Source organism: Alosa pseudoharengus, unplaced genomic scaffold (assembly GCF_046254945.1).
Source record: "Alosa pseudoharengus isolate Yale_2024_CS ecotype anadromous, Long Island Sound unplaced genomic scaffold, YU_APseudo_1.1 YU_APseudo_1.1_scf_20, whole genome shotgun sequence".
Classification (NCBI taxonomy): domain Eukaryota; kingdom Metazoa; phylum Chordata; class Actinopteri; order Clupeiformes; family Clupeidae; genus Alosa; species Alosa pseudoharengus.
The window spans coordinates 28,821,589-28,829,462 of NW_027468664.1; positions in this window are offsets into that span (position 1 = coordinate 28,821,589).

Genomic DNA, 7,874 nt, shown 5'->3' on the forward strand with positions numbered 1-7,874 from the left:
GCTCATATACACACACACAGTGTCAAAAAGTGTGTGTGTGTGTGTGTGTGTGTGTGTGTGTGTGTGTGTGTCCATGCATATATGTGTGTGTGTGTGTGTGTGTGTGTGTGAGAGAGAGAGAGCCTACTTACTCCTGTGGATCTGTGTGAGAGTGTATTTGCATTTGTTAAATCTAAGCGGCCAGACACTCCCTCCAGGCATATTGGCCTTTAGTGTAAGTGAATGTAACTACAGTAATTACTCTCTGACGATCAGGACCAGCTCTGCTCTCTCAGCATGTCCTATAGCCGCAAGGTAGGAAGAGTGATGGTCAAAAACAAAACGGCTTGGGTATTTGTGTACAGGTACAATAATCTTGTGCATTCATAATCATTAATCTTTTTCAATACAGCCATTTTCTGTGTATTAGCCACATTATGCAAATTGAAGAAATGCAAACAAATGCATTCCCTTGTATACCCCCCCCATGTAGATATTTTGCAAAATTGCAATACAAATTGGACATTGCAGTATATTGACTACTATTTTTAATAACTAGAAAATACTGCAATTCATGATTCTGTGATTAAATTACCTATATATATATATATATATATATATATATATATATATATATATATTTTATACTTCATTCTGTTCATGTGATCATTAAAGATATTGTAACGATTTGATAGCGACACACACAGTTGTCCAATCAAAAGGTTTATTAGCTGAGAACGAGAACAGGGACACAGACCCAGAACACAATACACACGGGGCAGGTCAAGCAGACACACACACTACACAGGGGAGGACGCAGCCCACCACACAAAAAGGATCACACACGAGGGAGAACTAAAAGGGAAACATGTTACAATAAAGACGCTAACATTACACTCAAAACTAAGGAGAAATACAGACATAAACCCCCCAAATGTTCGCTCTCGTATCCCAGGATGCCCTGCGCGGGAGAACGCTAACGCTGTCTTTTGCGGCGACGTTACATAGCTCCCCCAACAAGCCATTGCCGTCCTCGGCAATGACCACGAGGTAGCCACATGCTAACGTCGGCGTGCGTCGCCCGCCACTCAGTCCAGTGCGACAGTACCGCCAACTCACGTGGGGTGCACACGCCGCAGGAGCTAGAGTTCTCAATGGGCCTGAAAATTACAACCCGACCCGACCCGGCCCGTGGCTTTTAAAGCCCGGACCCGATGTTACCCGACACATCAACATGAATTATCTGCCCGAACCCGGCCCCGACGTAAAACATAGGCTACGTTTCGACTGTTAAACCCTGACTTTATTTAGGTGAAGATTCAACACATAGCGTGACAATTTAGCCTACTTAAAACAGTGATTTTCTCCTCTTCTGGCGTATCGTGACGGAAGAACCAACTTTGGATGCGGTAGTCTTAGCGATAGCCTACTGTTGCAATACCCTCGATATACATATACAAGCTTAGTTTATGGCCGTTCATATGAGCACAATAACTTAATTTTGAAAATTTTACCAAAGCGACTGGTTTCGCCTTGCAGGGTCACATATTTCATCAGCACCTTGCATTTTGAGCATTGCACATAACCTGTAGAATTTCCATCAGAATCCAGCACCACTCCAAACACTTTCCAGACCTCTGATTTTCCCACTCCTGTAGTAGCGACGGTGAATTCAGCAGTGGCAAGTTTAGCCTACTTTTCACCAACTCCATCTTCTTCTCCAGGCTAAAGGCGTGCACACAGCGGCAGGTCTGCCCCTGCCCCTCATGATGCACGTTGCACGCAACAGCAGACTTTCTTTACGGTGAACAGCAGCTTTTTTTTTCACTGAGCAGAAAAGATTAAGCCCGAGGTCCGACCCGACCCGAGTCATTTGCTTATATTTTCGACCCGAACCCAGCCCGAACCTGCGGGTCCCGTCGGGTTTGTCGGGCCATCCCGACCCGTTGAGAACTCTAGCAGGAGCTCACTCAACGGGGCGCCACGCTGCTAGCAATCCAGTACGGACGTGCTAGCAGCCACGTGGCCGTCCCCGCTCGTCACCAGCTCCCTCTCAGCAGCCGCCCTCAGGCTGCACTTTCCGCGGCGTGTCACCGCGGCACTCCTCCTCTCCTGGCAGGGCCCTAGGTGGCCTTTCCAACCGTCGACACTGTACCAAGCACCGGGGTTCGAGGGGGGTCAGATGAAGCTGCACCAACGCCACTTCGCTCCGTCGTGTCACCGACCAGGACAGACAGGCACCGACTCCGCAGCAACCGGACCGCGCTGAGCTCTCCCGCTGCAGCTACCGTCTTTGGCGTCCCTCCTCGTGTTGCCTTCTCGCAGAGCCGTCCTGCTCTGCTCCCGGCCCGTTCCACTCCTTCGCGGTCTCAGCGAAGGCACGACCCCCAAGATGGCCGTGCTATCGAACTCCACACCACTAACTTTTTTCAAAAGGCGCCGGCCAACAGGCCAACTAGAACGGACGACCACACAGCACGGTGCCTCTCACACGCACCCAAACGTTTTTAAAGTTCAGAGGGCCTTTCCGTCGAAGCTGCCCCACTGTCGTGAGTTCGCTGCCCTCAGCGGCTCTGCCAATCGTCCATCGTCTAGGAACCTCTTTCTCGCCGCACTCCCTCGGCTCTGCTCACGCGTCGCGGCTCGCCGTGGAGTCAGCGCCCAGGCCAGCGTCGTCTTCTCCGCGACCGCTTCTTCCGGCCAGATAGATCTCCTCCCATGGCAGCAGGCAGGTCCAGGTGACAGCTCCTCTCCTCCGGCGGCTGTAACGATAGAGGCCTCAAGCTCCTTAGCAACCCTTACAAGGGCTCTCTCTGGATCCTCTTGCGTGGGCCTCCACCCAGCGGTGAGGTCTCCCGCTCACAGCTTCTCTCGCTGAGCGGAGGCCATGTTCAAAAGTTGCTTCTGACACCAATGTAACGATTTGATAGCAACACACACAGTTGTCCAATCAAAAGGTTTATTAGCTGAGAACGAGAACAGGGACACAGACCCAGAACACAATACACACAGGGCAGGTCAAGCAGACACACACATTACACATACAGGGGAGGACGCAGCCCCCCACACATCAAGGATCACACACGAGGGAGAACTAAAAGGGAAACATGTTACAATAAAGACGCTAACATTACACTCAAAACTAAGGAGAAATACAGACATAAACCCCCCAAATGTTCGCTCTCGTATCCCAGGATGCCCTGCGCGGGAGAACGCTAACACTGTCTTTTGCGCCGACGTTACAATATATAAAAATATATAAAAATTGGTTCCAATTCCATTCGTTTGTATATTTTATAATATGAGATACCCAGCTACATGTTGTACATCAGTTGAGGCTTCTGACATTTAAAGTCAAATCGTATCACGTATCACAAATGTCAGAGAATTCACACACTAAAGTATAACCGGAAGAAGCACTTACCTTAATGGTTCTTCAGTTGGTGGCTTTGTGTGGGAGAGCTGCTTTTGAAATATTTAAGCGATTTTATAGTGTCAAGGGCAATCCCTCATCCCATGTTCCTGTGATGTGTGTGTGTACAAGTCAGTGAGTTCAGGGTTTTGCTGGATAAAACTTATCGCTTTACAGGCAGGCTACACCAGGCAGGTATTCTGTTTGCGGAGCACATGCTGCAACAATTAGCTTCCACTATAATCAATACAACTGACTACAACAGACGTGATAGCGGCGCATATATTTGAAAAAATTAAACCAGTCTTCTAGACCTCTTTTTACACTCCCCAAACAGAGCACTTCTGTTACATGCCTGGTGTAGCCATAAACTCAACTCTTCTTATCTCTTCCCTATCTATCTTTCCCCCTTCTCTGCATCGTTCCAAATGCAGTCTATGAAAGGTTGTTGATATTGGAGCTTGGCAGCCAATCAAATCACACCGCTCCCTTCCGTGCTCCTGAAACTCCTCCTGAATTGGGCTGGGATTGTGCTTGTTTCCTTCTTACAAAGCCAGGGGAGTATCCCAATAATGAGCACTAATGACTCACCTGGCTAAGATAGCTCAGAGCGAGTGGTAAACAAAAGAACATACTTCTTTACCACATCGTTAACAGATGTGTTGGAAACAGACACTAGCAACCATAGATTTTTAGACTACTTGCTAACATAGTTTACACACCTATGATGGTGCGAGCTCAAGTCCAGTGTATGAGTAGCCTTTATTTCTCACAACATAGGTTCTATCAGGACTGCCAACGTTCATATCGTTCATATCATATCAACAACGTTCACAGCAAGATAGGTTCAAGCTGAAGCTGAAGTATTTTCCAAAAAATAAAAAATGACACAAACGGATTAAATTATACAATTACAAATCATTTAATAGTTGACTATTTGATTAATTGTATAATTGTTGCAGCCCTACTACAGAAACAGTACTCTTCTTTCACAAAAGTAGATCCTGATGCCCAAAACTCAGCCATTGCCTCGGCTTACACAGCATCAGTGTTCAGTGAGAGTGAGGCTCTTTGGAAGCAGAGCACGCCGCTGCCCAGCCAGAATGGTCTGCGTGGGATTCAAGTTTGATCTCAAAGTTGTTTGGTGGTGAGAGAGAGGAAGAGAGAGAGATAGAGAGAGAGAGAGAGAGAGACAGAGAGAGAGAGAGTGAGGGAGGAAGAGGGGGAAGGAAATCCCACCAGGGGTAACCTTGACAACCACCTCACTCCTGCAACTGCCCAAATAAATAAGATGCCCCTTTCTGTGGCCTTTCTCTAGACCACCCCCCACCCCATCTACTGAACCAAACATACGATGACACATTAATTGGTGATGCTGTGATCCCAAGCTGTGATTCAGATGCTGTTATTTCTATCATGCAGGCTAAGATATGCTAATATAGGCAGCAGCTTCTGCATCACAGTCATCTTCGTCACTTTTTCCGAAGCTGTCACTCTCGGCCGCCATCTGATAAGAGGGTTCACTTGCCACACACATGAAAGAGGACGATCCCCACATCAGACTTCTTCATCTGAGGGGCGAGATGATTAGAGTGTTCCCCGCTAACGGCCAGCCTTGCATCGGGCCCCCCCCCCTCCTCTCTCTCTCTCTCTCTCTCTCTCTCTCTCTCTCTCTCTCTCTCTCTCTTTTCTCTCTCTCTCTAGATATCAGTTATCTTGATCAGAGTGGACATGGGTTCCCTGGTTGCTAACTCACCTGGGCCATTATTACTTAGCTCCACAGAGAAACGGAGTTTATTGAGCAGCTGCTGCTGTAATTGCCTTTCACCTTCCTCGTCATCATCCTCATCTTCTACTTCTTCTCCATTTTCACTCTTTCTTTCTTTCTTATTTTTTTGTTAATATGTTTTTATTGATTCATGTTTTAACAAGGCAAACACACAGCAGCAATGCTTTAAAAGTAAACAAAAAACAAACAAAGAAACAAATCTAAAAAAACACACAAAATTTCTTCTTCATCTTTCCCTTAATCATCTTTGTACACTTCTTCATCATCATCGTGGGATGGTGGTGGTTTTGTGGTTATGTATCTGAGCTTCCAAATAGAAAGACACTGCAAGGTTGCGAGTTCAATTCCATTGTCACCCTAAGCAAGTCATTTAACCTCAAGTTGCTCCAAGGGGGACTGCCCTTGCAGTTAGTTCACTGTAAATTCTGGTAAATGAACAGAACTAAAGAGGTCATTGGACACAATCCCATAGGTAATCCTAGTAATGTATGTAAGGGTGGCTCTTATTAGGTGTCCAAGGAGAAAAAAGTTAACAATAAGGTCAAATTATCATCTTCATCATCATCCATTTTTTTCAGACAGAACAAAAGCTAACATGTTGTCTTCCCTTTCCTCCTCTTCTTCATCATAATCTTTATCTTATTTGCACTCTTCATCACCACCAACACAACCATCATCATCTTTCATTAATTTGTCTGGTCTGTCAGTGAGGGAACACAAGCCAATGTGTGAGAATGGAAAAGATGAGTGGTTCTGTGCTGCTTTTAATTTGTGTTTGTATAAATTCACCATTTAAACTGGCAGGGCAAAGCCCCATAAAAAGCCATGAACTCTGAGATCATAAGATGCCGTCTCTGACTAACAAGAAGAGAAAGCTGTCAATTGTGTTCATTTTAATCAACTGAATATATTGTCTCCACACTGCAATCCTTTTTGGAAGCATTCGTCAGAGAGCATCTTTAAATCAAAAGGACTTTAAAAACATACACACAAACACACACACACACACACACACACAGAGGACCTAAGTAAACATCAATTGGAGTTTTTGGCTCCTCTTTACATATCCTGCCCCAAGGCACTATATCCCTCATACTTAAGCTAATTAACTTATCAGTAAAATGTCTTTGTAGTAATTTGTTAATGACAGAACAAGACGTTTGCAGGGTAAGGATATGGTTGTAACCTCTAACTATGAACACCCCCCTTTAATTATTTGGTACCTAAAGGCACTTTACAACAATTAAACTATCTGCGTAAATTGTTTGGAATAGGTGGTTTGAAATATTCTATCCCACATGGCATATGCTATATGCTGTCCCTATTTAGAATCTAAAGAGGGAACAGAGTCTATCTCAGGGGTGTTGCAAGCAGTTGAAAACGTTAAGTCTAAACGGTTCTCATAATTTCCATTTTGCCTGTTCTTGCTGCTCACTTTTGATAGATTAATCCACCGACTCTAGCCTCATTTGTGCCACATTGATTGCATAATGTTGACAATAAGCATACATTAAGTTATCATAAGCGGTCGTCATTGCTTTGACAAAGGATGTAATGACCTGTTGCTATCTTGACATTTCTGTTTAAAACAAGCTATAGGCTAGCCACCCAACAGAGTGGATTAGTTAATTAGCAAATATGCATATCATATGTTTCATGTCATGCTTAGCTTCAGGAGAACGAATCATTGAAGACTCACCAATTTGATTCTACAAAGGCAAAGTAAGCATAGGCCAGCACTGTTTGGCCAGCTGTAAACTGTAGGCTCTTGAATTTCTTTCTTTCTTTTGAATCTGGGGATCAATAAAGTATCTATCTATCTATCTATCTATCTATCTAGTGAGTGCAGGGCAGGCTGATAGCATTCTAACCAACCCATAACCAGACCAGAACAGCATAACTCTGCCACCTCCTTGTCCTTGTTGCCTTTATGATTTCCTTATAATGTTCTTATACCAAATAGGAAATGCAAACAATGACATGTCGTGGAGCTGGCTATTTCTCTGTGTGTGTGTGTGTGTGTCTCTCTCTCTTGTGCGTACTTAAAAAACCCTACCTTCCAAATTATGCTACGTCATGTTTCAGCTGGGATGACATGAGATTCACTGATATCGCACATTTGGCCAGTGGCAGGCACAGACGAAGCCGTCCTTCACTGTACAACATGTGCTGCCACAGACGCCAGTCAACAACCAAGCCTATCTAAAATTACACAAAATCACAAATCACAAATGCACCACGTGTTGTACCTGGGATCCATAAAGGTTCTTCTTCAGGGCACAACATGTGCTACCAGTAGTCAGAATGCCTTACCAAAGAAACAACAAATCCCCAATAGAATGACTTTGGTGAGCTTTTCACTAGGGTGATGAAGGAGGCACCTAGTTCAGTTCTAGTTATAGAAGTGAAATTCCTTTCGTCCCCTCACCCTCAAAATAAGAAAAGGAGAAAAAAACACATCTTGTACGGAACCCAGAGTTTGACTAAAATGTCTGCTCGTTTTAAAGAAATGATGTGCTCCTTTCCTTTTTAATTATTTCGTTCCAATGTTTTTATAGCAGGAGATAAATATACAGAGGGCCAGCATAACAGACCAAGATAGGTAAAACTAGAAAGACAGGCCACCTGACTCTGTGGTATACACAGTGCCGGTAATTTGCTCATCACCTCAAAAGTTGATATTGTTCTACCTTT